Genomic DNA, 21,908 nt, shown 5'->3' with positions numbered 1-21,908 from the left:
ATACATGCTTGAATTTAAGCAAATTTATAATTGTTTGTTGGATTATTAGGAAGAAATTCTTTACTATTAAAGTGATGAGACACTGGAACTGGTTCCCAGAGAAACCATTAATGCCACATCCCTGGAAATGTTCAAGGCCAGGTTGAATGGGGTTTTGAGCAACCTGATCTAGTGGAAGGTGACCCTGCCCAAGGCAGCGAGTTTGGAACTAGATGACCTTTAAAGTCCCTTCCAACCCAAACCATTCTATGATTATGTCCCAAGCTGTCTTGGAAAAATGCTACTTCTAATAAATTCCTACTGCTTGATGCAAAGAAGGAGGAAAGAAAATCCTTGAACCACCTATGGTACTATTAGTAAAAGGAAATAATGAGGCAGAAAAAGAGAATCCTTTTATTGACAAATGCAGTCTGTCCCCCAAAGCGCACCTGTTATTCCTTGATGGGCTTTCCAGTTGAAGTCCTGCTGTGCTTTTGCCTGACCTGTTGCTTTGTTTACAACACTCAAAGGCGCTTTTCCCACCCTGCTGCATACAGATGTCTCCTTTGGATCTTTCCCCTGCTTCCTGATTAACTGCTCTTGACCTCCACTTACCGTTGTGCTTGATGCCTCCCCAATATGTCCTGCTCTTGCTGTCCTTCCATGCCCTTCTGTCATGCTGCAGGAAGCCCAGATGCCTCACTGTACTCTCCTGGCTCTAGCAGGGCTCTGCCTGTCATCTCAGCCCTGTGACACATGGATCCCACCTTGCTGCTGACTTCATCCTTTTTCTTACCACCTCTTTGCTGGCCATGGGCAGCTGCATGGGGTGCTCTGCTGATGAGGCTGGTGGCTCTTGGCACAGTCTCGAAAGTGGCTGAATGGTTTCCCGTGTTTCCTGTTCTTCCCTTGAATCCCACTTTTTCTAATTTAAATGCTATGTTTGCATTTACCAGCTCTTTAATTTTCCTCCTGCTTTGGTTTTTGTGGCTCTCCTAAAGCTGAAGCAGAGGGCTGGAGACCCACTGAAACTTTCTGACTGAGACTGGAGTGGAAACACAAGGCCTGGGACCCCAGGAGCGGCATAGGAAAGCTTGTTTCTGTTTGGATCCTTTACTAGGACAACTCTTTTAAGCTGCATTACAGTTTTAAAAAGTGACTTCCTTTTAAAAACCTTGCAGTTTCTCATGGTTATAGGCTGAGAACTGACTTGGAAGTGTCCCAGAAGTGGAGCCATTTGGCTTGCTGTTGCTGCCTAGAGTGGTCACCAAAAACAACTTTCACTTTTTAACCTCTACAAAATATTAGTAAATGTAATTAATGTCTGATGCCAACCTTAGATATGTACGTGATGTCTCATGGGGAGAATAAGATTAACATTTTAGCTACTGATTTGTACTTTCCAAATGTTCACATTTACTGGAAGAAATTTTAATTATTTCATTTTAATGCAGTTAGATTTGTTCTTATGTCCAGGCACAAAGGAATGATTAGGTTTCTGGCTCATCACATTTATTCTGTAAATATTTTTTTATTATATCAGATTCCCTGAATTTTTTGACTATGAATACACTGAAGTACAGTGGCTTAATTAGTTTTATTGTCATTTTGCATATGCAACATGTTAGGGAAATGCATCTTTCATCCATGATGGGGGTACTATATTTTGCACAAAGAATTGTATTTTGGCCAACAATATAAAGATCTACTTGTGTATTGAATAAATATATCACAACTGCTGAGGAAACACTACTCCCCTTCCACCTCCCTGTGATGTGCTGCTGCTTGCTCCTATGCTAGTTAGTTTCTGGAAATGTTTTTTCTGAGTATGGTTAAATGGCAGCCCAGAGATGGCCCAGGTTTTATTGTCACCACTGAGTGGAAAAACACTAACAGTGTGGTAGAATGTGTCTGGCAGATAGTGCACAACCATTTTGACTCTTCAGGATAAATAAATTCTCTCCTATTCTGGTATAATGGTTTTAGCTTGGAGCTCTGCCAGTCCAGCGGGAGTGCACCCTTCTCTCAACTCTCTTTCCTACCATCACTGTCTCATGTTCATGGTCCAGCTCCTTCCCTCCCTCTTTCTGCAATGCCTCAGATCTCACTTGGACATTTCTTCCAGGTTGACAGCTGATAAAATACATAGTAACCCTCTTCTATGTTTTAGTCTTCTTTTTATTTATCAAACAATTTCTCTAGGCTATCCTTTATACTGATTTCTGTACAAAATATAGCCAGAAAAGGACTTTTAATAGCTGTCAAGTTTTCAGACCAGTACCTCAAATTCATGAAGCTTTTTATTTTTCTTAAAGCTTTTTATTTTTCTTAAAGCTCCCTTTTGTGGTGACACTAGAGAAAAGCAGTGACTGCTGATTATGGGCTTGCTGGGCATCTGTGGGCTTTTCTTGCCTGCCCTACTGTGTCCCAGGAAGCAGCTCTGTCTCTGATACCTTAGTTGCAAGCTCTGCCTTGAAGCAGCATTTGGAAGGGATGCAACTGCTGCTCCTTCGTGCAGTGACATACCTCCTCCTGATAATGAAACAAATAAGCTATTAACAGGCTCTTGTATAGGAGAGAAAAGCATTTTGCAGTTATTAATCAAATCCAAACATGCTTAGCCCCAACAGCAGGAGGTTGGGCTTTTATACTGAGAGAGAGATCTTTTATCCTTTCTTTTATAGGCCAGAGAGAGATCTTTTCTGCACATAGTTTGCAGCTTCTTACATATGTTTTCTCCATCTGGGATGGTGTGCTTTGAGTCCAGTGATGTTGTTTATTATTATTATTATTTTTGTGTTATTACTATTATGATTTGTTTTTAGCTAGAGATTTGTGAGAAATATATTTCTCTCCCTTTGGGTTAGGTTGTACTTGAAACAGAGCTGCCTCTTTTTGTGGGTCTCTCAGAAAGTAATAGTTCAACACAGCCCATTGGTCAGAGCAGCAGTAGTCAATGGGAGAACACTATAGCAGCACAAGTCATTAATAAACCAAATCAAAAAACAACCAGAAAAACCCACAAATGTACTGTTTATTTTCCTACTATCCCATCCCCAGAGATCCATAGGATCCTGCGTGTTGTCTGTGGCCTCCTGCCCAGCAGAGCAAGCTTATCTCTCCCAATAAGAACCATCTGGGAGGACCATTGGAAGGGATTCCTGCTAGTTAATTATCTTCCTTTAGCATCTTCTCAGTCTTTTTCTGGGCTGAATAGGGAAGTCAAAAGCAGCTATACAAGCATTTTTTTAAAATGTTATATATATGCCAAATAAACTGCACCATGTCTGTGGAAGCCATTTGTTGTTTGTTTTTTTTTTTATTTTAACTTCATGCTGTGTACTGGAATTAACTAACTCCTACTGAGCTGGTTTGGAAGTTTCAATGTAAGACTAAGTCTGTGTATACTAAATAATAAATCAAGTTCAAAGGTATAGCTCTTCATTACATTAATTAAAAAATTATGCTTTTAGATTCCTATGCTTCAAAATTATTAATATGTGATGCAAAAATAAGTAATTTTCTGATGTGTCTACTTGTTTGCTTACAAGCAGTTTCTATAATTCCATGTTGAAATGTGTTTTCCTACCTAGCCTATATTGTAGCAAGACATATGTTATCATATATCAAGAGGAAATGTAAACAAATCATCAGGTCATAAAGTCCGCTGATATTTGATTTTTTTAAGTGTTCCTTCCTTTCTTTTTTAAAAAGTTTATATCAGGCAATGTATAGCAGAGAGATTAGATCTCTTATTCCCTCCTGAATCCTTCCACCTGCCCCAAATTTATAAAACACATGCACAGAGTGCACAGAGTGCATCCACAAGACACATTGGCAATTACGTTAGCAGAGATGTTGCTCAGGTTTCTGCACTGCATTTGGTGGATGTCACCCGTGGTGGCTGCAGAGGGAGAAGGTGAATAGAGCAGTTGGTGGTCAGTGGCCCTGTTTATTATCGCTAGGGGACAGAGGGAGGAATGCTTTAGGAATGCCAAGTGAGTCCCCGGCCTTGGTGGCTTTGCAGGGGAAGGAAACTGCATTTATTCAACTCTGCAAACACTGCAGAGTCTCGTCAAAGTCTCAGAAGCTCAGTAAGATGTTCTAAACATTATTTAACTCTTTACTGTGAATATTTGTTATAAATATAGCTGTTCAGATGAAAAAAAAAGGAAGTGATCTGCATGCATTTTGTTCCTGAGTTAGGCTTCCCATGATTACGGTTTTTGTTCTCTTTCCTCATTTAGAAGTAGTCTCCCACCCTCTTTGCAAGTGTAAATTGCTCTCCTGTAATGAGATCAATGGACCTTCACAGATTTACAGTAGTAGAGAATAATTTGGCTCATTACACATTTGATGAGATATGATCTGTGAGGCTATCTTTGCATGGACAGACAGTAAAACATTAAGAACTAATAAAAAAAAAGTCATGTTCTCCAACAGTGTGCTCTGGCTGTGTATATAGGAATATATTATTACCTACAAGTGGAGAAAAGGTATCCATGGGTCAGCTCCATGGATTCCCTAGATGAAGGCTTTTCTCTACTTCCTAATTCCTTTGTGTGAAACTCTGTTTTGTCAGTCAGGCTGGACAGAGGCTCGGGTTTAATCTTTTGGGTTCAGCAGATGTCCTGGCAAAGTGCAGCTGCTTTTACACAGGCATTACTGGAGAGGGTTTTTTGTCTAATGGAAGCACAAATCCTAATGAAGTCTCTTACAGTAGTACCATGCTGTTATTAAGGGTGGTTGTTTTGAGTCATAATCAGGATTTAAAATCAAACAAATCACCTGAAAATTGGTTGTTCTTGTAATTTGGTTGAGCAAGTAATCCATCACCCTTTGACAGCCAGCTGGCTACAGGAAAGGCTCTCACATTCCTGCAGGTTTGGTGTAGATCCTTGAAACCTCTATCCCTGTGACAGCTCTGGTAACTGGTTTGTGCTGCCTGGCATCCTTGATCCTTTGGGAAAAAGTTAAATGTACTTTCTTAATTTAATTTTTCCAGAGTATGTTACAATGATATTTTCTGTGATATTGATACATGTTCTATCCCTGGTGGTGGGAATTTTGGAAAGGGAATGAGAGTATAAGATAAAATTGATTGTGAGATGTGAGGAGTGTACTTTGAAAGTACTAACATAGATTATATGCAGGTCTTTTTCTGCAGTTTGTTGTAAGAGTTAAATTATTTTTGTTTCTCAAGTTTCTACACATCTCAAATTCATAATGGATTAATATAGGAAAGTGAATTTTGTTGAAAAGCTACTGTGAAGACTTCTATTGAAAAGTATATTTGAAAGAGCTCTGCTGCTGGCCAGCTGGTTGTTGCATGCTCTTTTCCAAGTAAAAGTACTTTGTTTCCTCATGTGCAAATGTTTCCCCCCACTATATAACACTATCATGACTTAGATGATGAACTGGTTTAGTCACATCTTGCACATAGACTTTTCTAGACTGCCTTTTTGTCCTATACAATACACGTGATGTTTTTACCAAACACATTAAGAGGAATGGGCATAAGATGTCTAAAGAGATCACCTTGATCTTATAACTTCATCCTCATAGTGTAAAAACTCAGTGCTTTGATATTTTTCACTCCATAGTACTCCACTGGTGAGTAGAATTGGATTGTCTCTGTTCTTAGTAATGGCAGAGCTCTTTACTGGGTTGTGTTTGGTTTTACTTTATTTTGGGGGGCGTGGTGGAGTGAAGAATGGGATGGGGTGTGGTTTTGTTTTTTTGTTTTTAATAGATAACTAAATCATGCTTATAATACTAGAAGGCAATGTATTTTACACAGTTCGTGGGTTAGGAAGCACTCAGGAAAACAAAGATGGCTTTGATGAGGTGGAATAATCCTCCAACCTCCTGCTCAGGAGGCTTGGGTTAAATTTCTAGGCTATGCTACTTCAAAATAATTCTTTTCCACCCCTCAGTTACTGCTGATGACCAGACAGGAGTGTTCTGGCTGCTCAGTGAGGCCTCCCTGCTGTGAATCTGAGACATGTTCTCTGGTGGCAGGAACCGTGGATGAAATATCTGTGAGGGCATGGCAGCCCTTCAGCATCTGGGGCTACACAGTGTGGGTGCTTCTCTTTGTTTATCCACCAGCTGCTTTGAAATGGGTCGTAACAGCGCTGGAGTCTGTGCACAGAGCAGGTGCCCGGGCTGTGGGAGGGATACTGTATGAACCTCCTGTGCTTCAAATCCGACAGTGACCTCTCTGTAAATCAGAAACCTTAACTTGCTTAAAATGTACTGTATTTTGCGTGATTCCATGGCTTGGTCTGATGTGGGATGCAGAAGATGCCTCTTGTCTGCGGTCACCAAAACCTTACTCTGGTGTGTGGCCGTGATGCCTATGAGAAATACACATTTGCAAAAATGGCAGAGATTCTTGTCTGATGACCAGCGTGGGGTCAATTCCAACCATAGGTAGCCCAGGGGCATCCTGAAGTAGGTGGGAGCCTTGTGGGCTGTCTGGCACTTACAGAGGTTTTTCATGTACACCATAAATTTCCACCTTTTGTAAGGATGTTATTTTGCTGCACTTTGTACCAATTTCAAACTAGAGTGAAAAATTAAGGTTTGGGGTTCCCCGCCCACATCCCTCCCGCCACTAGGAAGGGGTAGCAAAGGTTCTCAGACCTGGTTTTCATGGGAGTTGTAAATAATTTTGGGAAGTGAATAAGCAGAATGTTAAATTTTTCAAAGAAGTTTCATAGGTCCCTGGTCTTTATGATGCCTAAAGATGTTATTTTCAAAATTTTTTATGAGAAGATGATTTTTTAAAATTTTATTTTACATGACTTTCATTTCATGCTGTTTAAGATTTCACAAGTGAATATACTCTGCTTCTGTGGAAAAAGTTAATATAAACTCCAGATGTGATTTCCTTCTCTGCAGAGGTAAATTTAAACCTAGTGATTCCTTACAGGCTTTGAATCAGCCATTCTTCTTTTCTTTTCCTTAATACCTAACTGATGAATTACAGAAGTAATTCAAACTTTGTTTTCCAATTCTTTTTCTTTTCTGCTGGCGGCTGGAAGTTCTTTCACTGTGGTGCATATTAAATCACAGCTCGCTGAGGGTCCTCTAAACAGGAGTGCAAAGGTCTCACGTTGTAATGTTCCTCAGGATTTACACCTTTGGGCTGAGAATATGCTGGTTGAATATGAAGCCATTGAGAACTGTTGACCTGAGAAACCTTAGGAAATTTTTTTTTTGTTTTAAAAAAAATTAATTCTCACCACCCCTGACTATTGCTTAGAAAGTCATTACTCTATTGCTGTTTTTTGTGCCATTCGCACAAACTTTCAGAATAATTTGCTTTAGAAAATTGTACAGTGAGTCTTGACAAAATCAGATTGAAGGTTCAAATAACAAAGCGTGCGTTTGCAATGTTCCTACAGCTAATGAAATATAATTTAACAAGTCAGTTCGATAATTTGCCTCTCAATTCCAGAGTAAAGTTTCATTCAATGACTGTCAAATTTAAGATACCCCAAGCCTCACAGATGAAGTAAAGACCATGTTTGTAGCACATTTATATTGGGAGCCAGATTGTCAGTATGGAGCCCTGCCAGTTTGGGACAGATGAGAATCTGGCTTCCTACCGAGAGCATGAGATCTTGGTGTTTTTGGCATCTAGTTTTTGACCCTGACATCCAATCCAGTAACCACAACTGTGGCTGAACTGCTAGCAACCAGCAGTTTTTTTTCTTTTTATTTTTTGTTCCACAGTAGAAACGTGTCGAGAATAGATAGTGAGGTTCACATGCTGTTACTAATGTGTTCAGGGAATCTGGGCAGCCCCTCTCACACCACTCTAGCAGAGAGTGAGATAGCAAATGCAATCATATCAAAACCCCCCTAGGATAGTAGCACATGGGGCTTTGATGCTTTGGGAAGGGGCAAAGGACGATGAGGAAGCAAAGCTGGCCAAAGCAAGGATGCTTATTTTTTGGACAACCAACACAACTGCAATGCCCTTGGCCTGCGCACGTGATTACATCCCAGCTGAGATCATTATCAGCTGTTTCAGTGTGGGGCCACACACTAGCTCTTTCACAGGGAGAAGCCAGTCACATCACTTACTGGTTCAATTAAATATTGCACGAACTTAGATGGCAATTATCATTCTATCATTGCTTCAGTGGTGATGGATGATTGGATGGATGGATTTACCTTCCATGAACTTTTTACTTGAGAAACAATTCTCTCTCCATTGTGGGCAAAGTGTAATTAAACAAGATTCTCAGAGGGATGAGTCAGCTCAATCTATTCCTTTCTCCAGGTTCCTGCTTTTTCTTCATCTTTCATGTCTAATATTAATTTGATTCTTTCAGAGACAGTCATTTTAACTGATTAAGTAGACCCTAAAAGTTGATGATGTGTTGCCAACGTTTTTAACAAGATGTTCCTTCAAAAAATCATCCATCAGCTTCCTGCTCTTCTCAGAGGAGTGGGGAAAAAGAAACTTGTCAATTCTACATCCTTCACTTTGTTCTCAAAAGTTCCTTCATTTCTCCTTGTTGCACATCTGGTTTAGTGCTTCCTAACTTGCATTGATTTTTTTGTGTGCCTTCTCATAAGAGTAGCTAATGTTTCCAGAAGTGATGCTCAAATAAACATATCCTGTCCCTTCTGTGGAAAAGTGGTTAGGGGACCTTTTCTAAAGAAGGCTTCATGAGCAGAGTTTCCACTGCATTGCTGGGGCTGCCTTTGAAAGCAGTGGATACTGAGCCTTTCCCTGGCTGAGCAGAAGTGTCTCAATCCTAAGCTTGGACACGAGCTGTTAAAAGGTGTGCTAGGGTCCAGGTCTGGATGGGAATTCCTGTCAGGTGACTTTACACTCCAAAGCCTTTTCCCTTTGTAAGTGATTTCTGTTCACTGTTACAGTGCCATGCAAAGGCCTGAAGTTTTTAGAAATAATGAGAACTGCAGAAAACTTCATTAGTAGACTGGGAGGCAACCCTGTGAAGCTTAGCAAAATCAGAGAACTGCATCTAGGAGGGAATAAGCAAAAGTTGGGGACAGCTTCCTCAGTAAAAGCTTTGCAGGAAAGTCCTTTTGGTGGACAAACTGAATGTAAGTCAGCAGTGAAGGGCAACCACAGAATCATAGATCATAGAATCATTTAGGTTTGAAAAGACCCTTAAGACCATTAAGTCCAACCATAAATATAACACTGCCAAGTTCACCACTAAACCATGTCCATGATGATTAAAAAGAGCATAGACAGGCATGTCAAGACAAGTGCCCCCTAATCAGCAATAGACAGGCTGTATCCAGAGTCCTGGGCCTCATTTTGAGTCCTGCTCCCATGGAAAAAAGATTTTCCATTTTGGAATGAGGGTTATCAAAATAAGAAGGAGGCTGAAGGGTGGAATGACAGTCCAAGAGAGGTGGGAAGTGTGGCTTTATATATCCTCAAGAAGAAAATTGTTGAAGGGGAATCTTACAAATGGTTTATAAATAAGGTGGCTCAGAGTCATCTTGAAAGTGGCAGCAAGGGGATTTCCTGCTAGGTGTAAATAACCAAATTTCACAGTAAGGATGATCAAATATCAGGACAGGTTGTGCAGAGAGTATGCCGACTTTTCATACTTGAAGATATGCAGAATTTGACAGAATAAACACTTGAGCAACCTGATCTACTTTGAAGTTAACCTCACTTTCAGCAAGGAGATAGGACTTGATGACTTTGAGGTCACTTCCAGTCCGAAGTATTCAGTGATTCAAGTAAAATCCTATGCTTTATGAACTCTTCTGATTTTTAGCAGGAATGACTGCTAGTCTGATCTTTCTCATGAAAAGTGTTTTCCAACCCATAGCTATTCCTGAAACACTTCAGCTAACGCTTTTATCCAAAAGGAGTGTATGCTTCACTTGGAATGGAAGAGAAGGGATTTGTTTTTTACCAAGCCAAAATTATCTTAACCTTGTTTTCAGGAATGAAAGGATTATATATTGTTTTACCTGTATTAAAATATTTTTACAGTCCTTTGTCAAAAATTCTATTATTCTCATGCTTTCTGGCAAAGCCTATTAGCCTGGCAGGCTGCATGGCTTTTTGGCAAGGCCATACTGAGTGAAGTACTGCATAAAAAGTTTGTGTTCAATGAGGATTTGAACAAGTTGGTAAGACTAGGTCTGGATGGAAGGGAAGCCTCAGAGTAGAGAGTGTGATGAGGATCAGAAAGGGAGGAAAAAGAAGGGAGCAGGAAAGAAACAAGTCAGGGGAAGGGACTGGAGGGTAGTATCTTGCTTTTTTCCTGGCAAGACTCATTTAGTGGTATACTCGGAAGCCAATCAGCCTCCTTTTTACATTTTGCAGAAGGCCTGTGATAAATAGGGCAAGGCAATGCAGGTGATGCAGTAGCAGACTTGACTTGATTGATCATTCAGTTCTATCCATTAGCCCGGAGTTCCCTAGTGATGGTATGTTGCTTATCTGAATTTTCCCTTTTCTGAGGTCTGAGCTGTAATTTGAGAATCTCAGTACAAAAAAAAAAAAAAAGAGACATAGTTGAAAAATATTGAGATTGTGCTAGAAGATACCAAGTGGTGTAACCACACTTCCCTGGGTGGCACAAGTCGGGCATCCCAAACTGATGGATGCTTTTGACACTAATGTGTGTGGCTCAGTCTCCTGTGTGAAAAATGTGGCTGGAAAGATGGCGATTATCAGTATTGATGGCTATTCTTGCAGTGATCATTTATCAGTGTTAAGTACCACCGGAAAGCAAGCAAGGAAATTGATAATTCTGTCTTCATAACTCAATTCCTTAAATACTCTTCACCTTTTCCACTGGATAAGGCAACAATTCCTTCCTGGTCAAAAAAAAAAAGAGAAAGAAGGAGGTTGGACATAGTGCATCAGTAGAAGGCAACTTAATTCTGGCATTTCTGAAGTACTGACCAATGTAATGCTAATGTATTCTGGTGGGTAATTTTACCCATAAAATTGCGTTCCTATTTTTTTGGTCAGTTTTCTGTTGTAAGTGTTGGCTATAATGACATGTTCCTCTGAAGCTTCTCGGTCTGTTTGCATCCTCAGCATTACTGATGTAAAAGGAGAAGTCCAGCTTGTCCTGTCTAGATCACTCAGAGAAAAGGTAAAATCGTCTTTCAGGGTCTAAGTGGACCTTTCTGCTGCATGAGCTTCCACCATCTCTTTAACGTCACTGATAGCAAATATATATGTCTTCTGAATTTTGGCTCCTGCTTGTGATACGTTGGAGCCTTTATTTTTAGAGTTGCTATCTTTTCTCCCGCTGCCATATCTGTCTGCTGAGTGTTGCACTCCTGCCAAGTTACACTTGCTCTAGACACAACATAAACATAATTACATGTAAGAAATGTGAAGTTGCTTGGATTCACTGTGAAAAAGGGGTTTAGTTTCAAAATAATTTCACTTTAGTCCTGTTTCTAGTCTTAATCCTGGCTGTCTAAAGCAAGGGTTGCTTGCTGTTGATGTGTACAGGGTATAGTGTGCTTTAGCTCTCTTCACTGTCTGGAGATCTGAGATGCTGCAGGGGAAGAACTAATGGTATGACTTAAGTGTAATAATGGAAAAAACTTTCTCATTTTCATATTGACATCTGAAAGGGATCACTACAACTGTGAAATAAATGGGGTATGGGGGGGGAAAAAAAAGGAAATATAGGAGAAAAAGTTTTTGTCTTTCTTTAAAAAAGGTGGCCCAAATAGTAGATGGTACTAAGGACAGAAAAGATTTTATTCAGTGTCCCTGAGGTCTGTCTTCATCCCAAGGCCATTAGTTCTCCGATTATTAAGACTATCGTGCAAACCACAAGGAAAATTTGGGCATGTTTTGAGAAAATAAAATATTTGTGCTTGAAGACACATTACTTTGATTCTAAGAAAATAAAAAAAGGAAAAAAACCAACAGCAAACAACTTTGTGTGACTCTCATTAGTTCAGAAAATGCCTGTTTTCAGTTAGCTCTGAAGAGTAAAACTTTGAGTCTGAACTTGAATAACATGTGTTACTTGAACACTGCTTTGATGACTGATTTTTTTTTTTATTTAAACTTGTGGAAAAGTCAAGGAAACAGAACTGAATTGGTAATTTGGATGAGTTCTGGTATCTGATCCAGTGCTGGTGCAGAGGGATATAGCTGCATATCACAGCTACTGTGGTAACAAAGACCCATTGAAAGCATATTTTTGTTAAGATCTGGTGTAGATGTTATGCAAACGCATATACAGTTGATTTAAAAATTAAAAAAAGGTAAAAATTCATTGAGAGACACAGAAACTGTTGAATATAATTAGAATGTTAATTTTATTCCTGCTTCTCTTCAGTGTAATGTAGAACTGTCTGATATCTGGTGGGACTAAAAAGGGTTTGACTCTCCCTCAACTAGATAGTGTTCTGCAGTTGGGAAATATAAGTGGTGCCACAAGCAATGATGAAGGGAAGGAATTGCATTAATTAATTGCAAAGCAAGGCACAGGTGAGCCCTAGTCCAGAGGACTAGGCTCCTGGGGAGGCAGGCAGCTGCACAGTTCATGGGTGATGTTCTTCTCTAGAATTCATTAGAATAAAACAAGGTCTAGAGAAGAGGTCATAAACTACTCTGGTCCTGAGTGATGAGCCCAAGAAAATGTTGTGCTGCCCTTGACCTCATGTAGGGCAGTGTCTTGCAGTGATTTAAAACAACAACAGCAACAATAAAAAAGGCTTATGTGGCCATTTATGTGAATCTGTGAATAACTTGCAGGCTCATTTCTGAAGCTCCTGGCAGAGCAGCCTCAGAGCTGTGGGGACTGTGCCCCACTTTCTCTTTGTCTTCCCTAAGAGGCTGGTGGCAGCTCTTGCCTTGGCTGCGCTCAGCCTGACACCCTGCAGAAAGGGTGCTCTGTATGCCTTCTCTCTGTGGCAGGGGATAAAAATTAAGCTTGGGAAAGCGGGATACTTCAGACCATGCATTTTGAAAGTTCTCCTCTGCAAGAAAGGATTGGTGTGGCAGGATTGGTGAAAACCTGACTCTTCTGTGTCTGCTCACTGCATGCCAAGATAAGATATAGTGAAGTGGCACAGCCTATTTAAAAATATTTTTCATAGTTAGAGAAAAACACAGGTATGAAAGAAGGAAAGACAGGATTGTGTTCTGGCCTGGTTGTGCTCTTTGTAGCACCCATTTAAATTTCCATTTATATTTTCGTGATACGCTCATCTCCTTTTTGCCTCAGAGCTATTTTAATTGAATTTGCTTGTTCTGCCTGCCATTTAACTGTGAGCTGCTCCGACTAAAACCAGTTTCAATGCAATAAAAAACCAAGATGTTTCACTAAATTTCCGGTATTAAAAGCAGCTGACCTTCATATGCTACAGGGGGAATGGGGAGGTCTAGTGGGTCTAATGCTGAGAGATGCACAAAAAATCAACTGTGCACATAACTTGGATGAGAAATTATTGTAATTGCACTAACTACCCGTATTATGTGCAAGCGTGTGTGTGTAATTTTCAAATATTGTCTTCATTTGAATTAAATTATCAAATGGGCTGTAATATTAGGGTAGAATACTTTTGGGATGAGTATGTATTTTGTAATAGTTCATTACTAGGCATAATGTAGCTGTTTCTCTTGAATGTACTTTTTTCCATTTATTTGTAAAAGAGAAAAAAGAGGTATTATAAAAAATTCTCCAATTTATATAATATTACTACTGGGTAAAACACAAATAAAGGGATAGAGTCAGGTTTTAGTTCTCCACAGTACATATGTATACAGCTGTACAGCTGTTAAAACTGTCTGTGTCTAATTTGTAAGTCAGAGCAGTCAGACAATGCACTGTTTCTCTTCGACACTGTATTTCTGTTGGATTTGTTGGGCTTGACCACCAGGAATATCTGACCACACAGGGCAGAGACACTCTTGCATCATTAAACTGGTGAGTTTTCTCATCCTTTTCTATGGTCGAGGACTTCACTCACTGAACTGCTGAGATCAGACCTCTCTGCAGGGAGGAGTATCACCTTTGCTTATGCAAAGCTACTGTGGAAAGTTGTATAGATATAATTGATTTTATTTTTTTTTCCACCTCTGCTGTACTTCCTGGGACTCCTGATAGTCTGTTTAAGGCTCTTGTTGAGTGAGTGATAAGATTTTCAAACAGAGGTTTAGAAAGTCTCTGTTGTTTCTCAGTGCTTTGGTTGGAAAAGAATGTGTTGAGATAAGGCCTTTCAGTACCACCAATGGGTAACCTATGTGCAAACAGACAGAGAGGCTGCTTATTTGTGTGTTTTATAATGCTGCTTTAATTCTTAGTTTTGTAAACAACACAACTGTTCAGGCAGAGAAGCGGTCTTCTGAAATCCGATATAATTATCAGCTGCTGCCAGAGAGCAGAATATGCATTAGAAAATCATATGGAGGAGGCAGGGCTGCTTCTGCCTGCTCCCTCCTTTCCTCTTGCCAACGTGCTCAGAATCAGTGCAGGTTTCAAATCGGATTTGAAACCTGTTCATTTAACCTAAAACTGCCAAATCCACACTAAAACATGTCCATAAGTGCCATATCTACATGTTTTTCGAACACTTCCATGGATGATGATCTCATAACTTCCCTGGGCAGCCTGTTTCAATGCTTATCAACCTTTCCAGTGAAGAAATTTTTCCTAATATCCCACTATTGCTTATAATAACTTGAGGATAGCACCTCCTAAAATCACTTACTAGAAAACATAATACATATTAAAGTGGATGGATGCATTCCCAGTGTAATAATGAACACTTGGACAAAATGCCTTGATTTTTTTCTATTTCTTATGCACCTGATTAGTTTGATTTTCTTTTATGCTAAAAAGTAAACTTTATCACAGTACAATGAAGACTACAAAAAGTAAAGCAAATTGTAGTCTACAGAGGTGTAAGAACCCTGGATAAGAACAGATCCAAATACTGGCTGTCTTCTGGGGAGTCTGAGTTATACAATGCTATTATTAACTGAAAATTTTTTCAAACTTATTTTTGTTGTGATTTAAAAATGTCACATGTCTCAGCATGATTCATACCACCTCTCCTTTCTATGTTTATTTTCTCATTCCAGTAGCAGACTGTTACAACACTCAGCTTCCCTTCCACAAGTTACTTTACTGCTCTTTGGAGCCATAAGGCTTAAGCAAAATGGAGATGTACAGATGTGGGTGGGAGGAAGAAGGGGGAATTGAAACTCTCAAAAAGACCTGGTATTTTTTATTTCCCTAAATATATGTATATAAAGAGAACCTGGTATAGAAACAAGTATAGGAATATCAAAATTTTGGAAGAGAGAATATACAATGCAGATGAAACTTATATAACTGCTACATTGCAATCCTTTCAAAATGCTTTCTCTGGTAAGAATTTCAGCTGGTTTTAGTCTGTAAGTATTTGCAGCTCATCTATTCCACATAACTTATATTTTTCGAGACAGATTCATTATTGGTCCTTCATAATGAACCAGGTTGATAACATCCCAGTACTTAAAATATAGTCTTCCTGCGATGTGATCCTGGTATCCTCTGGAGTCACGCTCCAGCATGTATTTGCTCAGGACACTGGCTGTGTTCTTCATCTGTCTAGCCCCCTTGCTCTTGAGTGTGGCAGTTGCAGAGCTGAGTTCCCACTACAGGTCTCAGCTTGTTGGCCCAGAAGATGGAGGTGTTCCCTGGGCTTGTCCAGGTTCAATGTTGGCTGTGTGGTTACAAGTAGCTGTTGTTTCTTTCTCATGCTCCACTTCCAGTGTGTCATCTCTGTGCACACAGTGTACAGTTGTTCCACATATGTAAAGCTGTGGCTTATTTGGGAATGCCTAAGTATAGCTATCACTACTTTCTGTGGGCTAAGGAAATTGACCCAAAATATTCCTTAGATTTAACTTAGTCAGTTTACACTTGGTAAACAACTGCGGTAGATGTTTTAAAAATGTCTTTAGTTTTCATCACTTTACTCTTTTGTAAATAAGTAAAAATGACTGAAATTTTCCTTATGCAATTTTATAGGTTTCAGGCACTAAAAGAGGTAATAAGAAGTGGTTAAAAGCAGTTTCTGTACTCCTGGTACAGAAGCTGAGGGTATTAAGGACTTAAAAGATAAGAAAGTAAGATGTAACATGCTACATAATCTTACCATAATAACTCAGTTTGCATGTATATAATGCATGATAACTGCTGTTTTATGGCAAGTTTTTCAGATGCTGTAATTGCCTGGTGAACGTTGCTCTGCTACATTCATTGACTGATGAATTCTATACAAACTTTAGACACACCACATAATGGGATGTCTGGGAAGTTGTAAAGTGAAAATTTTATTTGATTAGCCTAAATAAAATTGATAAATAACAGGGAACATAATTTTAGCTGTAGAGAGGCTTTGAAGAAGGTAAGTGAATAAAATATCCATATTGATGATGCAGCGTTTGCGAGAGACCTTATAATTCACGCGCATTTCAAGATCACAGTCAGTTACAGAAAAACAAAATTTTACTTTGCTTTACTTTGTCCGTTAACCATTGAGGAGCTTACAAAAGTCCTTGCTTCAATCATCATAGTGGACATACGTTAGAGTATTTGATTTTATGGGTGTTGTGGAGTATAGAAAATTTATTTCTCTCAGAGGCTAGACTTTTTGTCATATAATTCCAAGAAATTTTCATTAAAAGTAGGTGTTTAAAATTATTATTGGTGTTGTTATTATGATCATAATGATTTGCTGCTCATTAAAAACAGGAGGAAGGAAAACAAACCCAAAACCTGGCAGTTAGGAATTTACTGATGGCATGAGAACACTTTTTGTTTGAAGCTCATTTCAAACAAAATTTTTCATTTTCAAAAAAAGATTTTGCTCTCTGAAGGTTGTTGGTACTCTTGCAACCCAAGAAATGTGTCACCACAATTGTGGTGGAAACTCAAGGCTGAGTTCTCCAACAATAAACTACTCTATCTCCTGCCTTTTTGCTTGGGTGGAACATGAGAACAAGAGCTCACATTTCATCATTCATCAGTGTAATCACTTTCAGGTTCCTTCAAAGAGTGGCAGAATCCCCCGGAAAAGAAAATAGAGCATGACTTTGTATGCCTAATGCAAAGCAGAGGGTGGGTGGTGCAGGGAAAGACGTGGAGGCTCTACACCACAAGACGATACTTCAGCGTCTTTGATGCTGCACATTCAAATCTGCCCTGGGTAGTGGTGTGAGAAATAAAGAGGTGTGGTGATGGTGTAGCCATGGTGGTCTAGGAGAGTCTAGAGGCAAACCTTGTCTCTCCAAGGGACATGTTTTGCTTTGGCAGGAGCTCAGCTGTTAAATGCCCTGTGTGGCCATAGCAGGCAGGTAGCCTGTTTGATTAATCAAGGCATGTGTTGTGGTAGACAATCAGCATGTGCAGTGCTGACTGTCAGCACGCATACAGCTACTGCATATGCTCTTTCCTGCCTTGCAGAAATATCTAAAGATATCTATTCAGAGCGCTGGGCTTGGTGGGGTAAGGGTGGAGTGTAGAGAACAAGGAGCAGTAATAAAACCCTGTGAATACAACCTTTCTCATACTTAATTTTCCTCTTCCCAATTTTTCTCCCCAAAATGTGAAAGGAAAGTAGGAGAGCAACTCATTGAAGTCATCTGAACCTTCTGAAGGCTGTTTTATGATTTCATTTATCTGGCTTGCTTGCGTTTCTTTATAACTTCTTTCTTCTGCCAAAAATAACTTTTAGGCTATAGATTAGCTGCTCTATAAATGCTGTATAAATAGCAGTGAAATGGCCCAAACCTCCAGAAATGGATTCAACAACGAAGTCAGAATTGGAGGGGTTTGGGACGTTTTATTCCAAACTAATTGAATTACAGAATTTTCTTGCAATTGCAAAGGAAACAACTGTGTGCTGCATATTGTGTAAATGTAGTGTTTTATATCAATGCCACCATGTTTTTCCTTTGAGAAAATATTTGTAGCACTATTTTTTCAACTATAAGTCTTGTCATGAGAAAGCAATGTCTTAAACTGAAAAGACTCCTTTTCCAGCCTTACTGTCCTTGCCTGGCACCTCAAGCATAAGCAAAATTCCAAATAGCACGAAGTCTGATTACTTTTGTTAATAGGTGCAATGACTATTGCAAATTTTTCCTAAGCAGATGGGTTGAGATACCAAAGTGCAAACTGATGCTATCAGTCACCATGGTCTCATCAGAGTTGAGCAGGCAAGTTGGGAAACTGAGAACCAGACTTGTTTTTAAGCCCTGACACTGTTGGCATGATTTTATCTTGTTGCAGAGATTCCAGTCCCAGTTTTTTTGTTTGTTACCTTATTTTGAGAGAGGAGCTAGCATTAAAACTGTAGTAAGTGTGGGTACTTGGGTGCTCTGATTGATGTGTTAAAGTGAACCTTGGAAATAATTTGCCTGAAGCTTGAGCAAAATGAGTTCAAATATGGGGAAGAATGCAGCCTGGATTTATTTAGTTCACAGACTTTTTGTAAATACATTATTTTAATGATTCTTTTGAAACCAATGACGTGCTTGCCTTTAGCTGTCTCCAGTGGTGCTGTGTCAGCCCCCAGGGACACCAAATGGATATTTGCCTGTTCCTGGAGTTGAGTAGGGAATGGAAAGGCAGTATGTGCTTTGTCTGTTGCTGCCCAGGAAATAGATTTCTCAACCTGAATATTTGTTTAGATTTAGTTTCAACATTAGAAACTTTAGCACACAATTTTTTTTTTTTTTGGAGGTGATGACAGGAGTTGCTACATTTATTTTATTGTGCACCCAGAAATTTTCTGGAAAGTGGCAGAGCACCTCTTTTAAATGCAGGGTCCTTATGAAAGCTTGTGTGTTCCTATCAGCCTTTTTCCAAGTAACTTTTTTAAAGCAGTTGAGTTGGCCTGATGCTTAAGGCATTGAGGGTGTTGCTTGGCAACTCTGGGCTATGGGTGCGTTTCTCTGGGAGCAGCTGGACAGATGTTTGCACACAGGCAGACTGGGAGCAGCGCTTGGTGGTGACTGAGCAAACCTGGTCTTAAAATTATTGTTTCAGGGGATGTGGGATAAATTAAACATTTACATTGTGAGAGGCTGTTCAAGATACTCATTATTTGCAAAGTTTAAAAAGCTTTTCAAAAGGGTGAGAGGCTTGAGATGCTTTTCTTGGGTATTTTTCGGTGCCTAGGGGACAAATACATACCATTTGTCATTTTGGTGAGTGAAAGTTGTTTAGTTGAAAGCTGTGAGTTGAAGATGATGGTTTGTTTTGCTGTTGTTTGATCTCCCCCGCGTCGCCCCCCCCCCCCCCCCCCCCCCCCCCGTTTGAATGTAACAGTATCATTTACATGCTATTAAGAGGATTTACCCTTCAGAGATAAAAACCCAGATCTCCCAGGCTTGTTTCTCAGGTCTGTGTCCAGTTGGCACTTGGTTTCATTGTTTCATTTCAGTTAGAAAGAAACCAGTAGAATGTGCTACTTCCTATCCCACAATACAATTTACTGGGTGCACACAGGGCACCTAACTTTAAGGTATGCCACTATATTTGCCAAGGGCAAAACACAGAAGACCTGGATCTGATTTTTCTCTGTGAATACTGACAGTGAGAGTGAGTAGCAGGTGGAGTAAGCTGTTGAAGCAGAAGGAAGGGATGGGTTTCTCCTCAATACCTTCAGTTTTACTGGCAGTGTCCCATCAACTGAATGTGAGACTTAAACTGTAATATGAATTAAAGCATGTTTTAGTGCATTTTGAAAGCGTCTGAGCAGCTATAAACATCAGGTAGAAGAGCTCCTGGTTGTGTGCAGAGGCTGTCTGTTAGCTGGAGGTGGGCTGGCCCCTGGGAGCCCTTCTCAGGTGGGAATTGAAGGTTAGTGGTATCATTTTGAGCAGTTGCTCACATAAATAAAGGCTGTTGGCCAACACCGCCATCTGATGCCAGCACAGGCTGGCATAGGCCCCAAAAGAGGCAGCAGTGTGACGTTGCCATCATCCCCACTGCTCGTGTCATAGCACACCACCCACTCCTCAGTCTCATATTGATGAGATCTCACAGGGAATTGTGAGGAATTGATCAGATTTCTCACCTCTCCTCCCTTTTTAGCTTTAACGTGAGAGGGTTTGCCTATTTCTTCCCATAGCTTTAATAAATACTTGTAGTGGCTTAGTGAAAGGGGCAGGACGGAGGTGGGAAGGAGCAGCTGGGAAATCAGGGGAATGATGGAGACTTTTCTGCCGTTGGTATTGCAGATGTTTAACTGACTGGGAGAATGTGGCAGACTGGGCCAGGGACAGGCTGTGTGGAGCAAGGTGACATCTGGCTGGGTGGGCCCTGAGCCACCAGGCACAGCCCCAGGTCCTTCCTTTGTGAAGAGCAGCCACTTCTGCAGTAAAGTTTTGTGCAAGGAAAGACGTAAGAGCAAGATGAGGTGGCGTACTGGGAACAACTGTGGACTTTTCTAACTAGAGACAGAGAAATTGCACTGTATATATTGGGGTTTTGCTTTCTTGTTGTTTCCTTCAGTAAGTATATTTGGTAGATTAAAAATACCAGCCCTTTCCCTCTGTGAGTTTACTTATTGACAAACATTGGATCTGGGTTTTCTACTTTTATGTCACTTTGAGAGAATAAAAATGGAGAGGTATAGTTTGACAGGAAAGATAGCCAAGGAACCTAAAGTTCTTGTTTAGACATGCCAGGTCAGAAATATTTTAATTCTAAGGAATCCTTGAGCCTAAAGTAATCCTTATACCACTAAAGAAAGCAATCTGTGACATCTTAGCATTTAAGACAATACAGATAAAGGATTATTGTGTTCACATTTGAGCAGGACTTCTTACCTCTTCTCAATAACATTTTAGTATGACGATAAGCATAAATATTCATTGTACTTTAAATAAGAACCTATAGTGCTTCCCTTAATTGCTATTAACCTTCATTAAGATGAGAGTTGAACTGTGTTGGGTGCTATGCAAACACTCATTAAAGTGCCTTCCCTCCCTGGTAAATCTTGCAGCTAATGAAGACAAATTATATAAAAGCAGCTGGGGGCTATGCCTATTAACCTGGCCACCAAGAGTTGTTTTATTAGAGGTGTCATGAGGAAGAGGTATCTTAAAATGGGATTGTAGAAGGCAGTTATCATTCAGGGTGACATTTCTATTTCTCGTAGTACTTCACAAATACGAGCATTGATTCTCCTTTGTCTCAGTGAGACTTGAGCTTATGCTCAAGGTAAACTCCTGCTTAAATCCTTCTCTGAATTAGATGAAAAGAAGACAGAGGAGAGCTAAAAAGAGTTTTGTAACTAAAATGCAGGACTGGGTTTAATGGTATGGAAAAGGAAGAAGGAAGGCTTTCCCATTTAACACCCCAAAAGTAGAGCAAAACAACGTGCACTGTGGGCATGAAAACAAAAAACCAGAATTTTGTGGACTGAAATAGATGGACTCAACAGAAAGCAACACAGTAAAAGGGAAATGGTCTGTATTGACCTCCATAGATATGGTTACCGTCTGGGAAGCTTGCAGTCTTAGAGTCGCAAATAGAAAATGAGAGTTGTCTTTACCTCCCTCATTGTTAGGCTGTTCAGGAACCCTACTGAAATTCAAATAAATTCATGATAACTGCATATTGCACATCTTCTGTATTATGAGTTTCCTGTAGTCAGTGTATGTTAGATCAGAGTACAGGTAAACCATAGCAATGATTATGCATAAACAAAATTTTAAAAAAATAAAATCTTAACCTGAGATTAAAAGCATCAGTTTATTACTCTGTCTGAAAACTAGCTTTTATATGTTTTGGACTTAGCCTCAGGTACATGCCAAAGCATCGTGTATCCATAAAATGTGGCTACCTTTGGTTCACAAAGGGGCTGGAGAACAGCAGGAGGTAATCACTCGATAATCCAGTTAATGCTCTCAGTCAGAAAGTAGCTAC

At 39.8% G+C, this 21,908-nt stretch overlaps 1 protein-coding gene across 1 annotated transcript in view; it reads left to right on the top strand.

The window, feature by feature from the left end:
* The window catches only part of EPB41L3 (erythrocyte membrane protein band 4.1 like 3), a 139,040-nt gene that overhangs the window by 16,593 nt on the left and 100,539 nt on the right, over positions 1-21,908 (top strand). The window contains exon 2 of the mRNA XM_027676101.1: positions 11,059-11,099. The gene's annotated coding sequence lies outside the window, so the exon portion shown is untranslated. The remainder of the gene's footprint in view (positions 1-11,058; positions 11,100-21,908) is intronic.

The sequence above is a fragment of the Neopelma chrysocephalum genome, unplaced genomic scaffold (assembly GCF_003984885.1).
Source record: "Neopelma chrysocephalum unplaced genomic scaffold, ASM398488v2 Primary Assembly neopelma1_22, whole genome shotgun sequence".
NCBI classification, from domain to species: domain Eukaryota; kingdom Metazoa; phylum Chordata; class Aves; order Passeriformes; family Pipridae; genus Neopelma; species Neopelma chrysocephalum.
The sequence above is the reverse complement of the archived record's forward strand: the minus strand, read 5'-3'. Positions and strand labels throughout refer to the sequence as shown.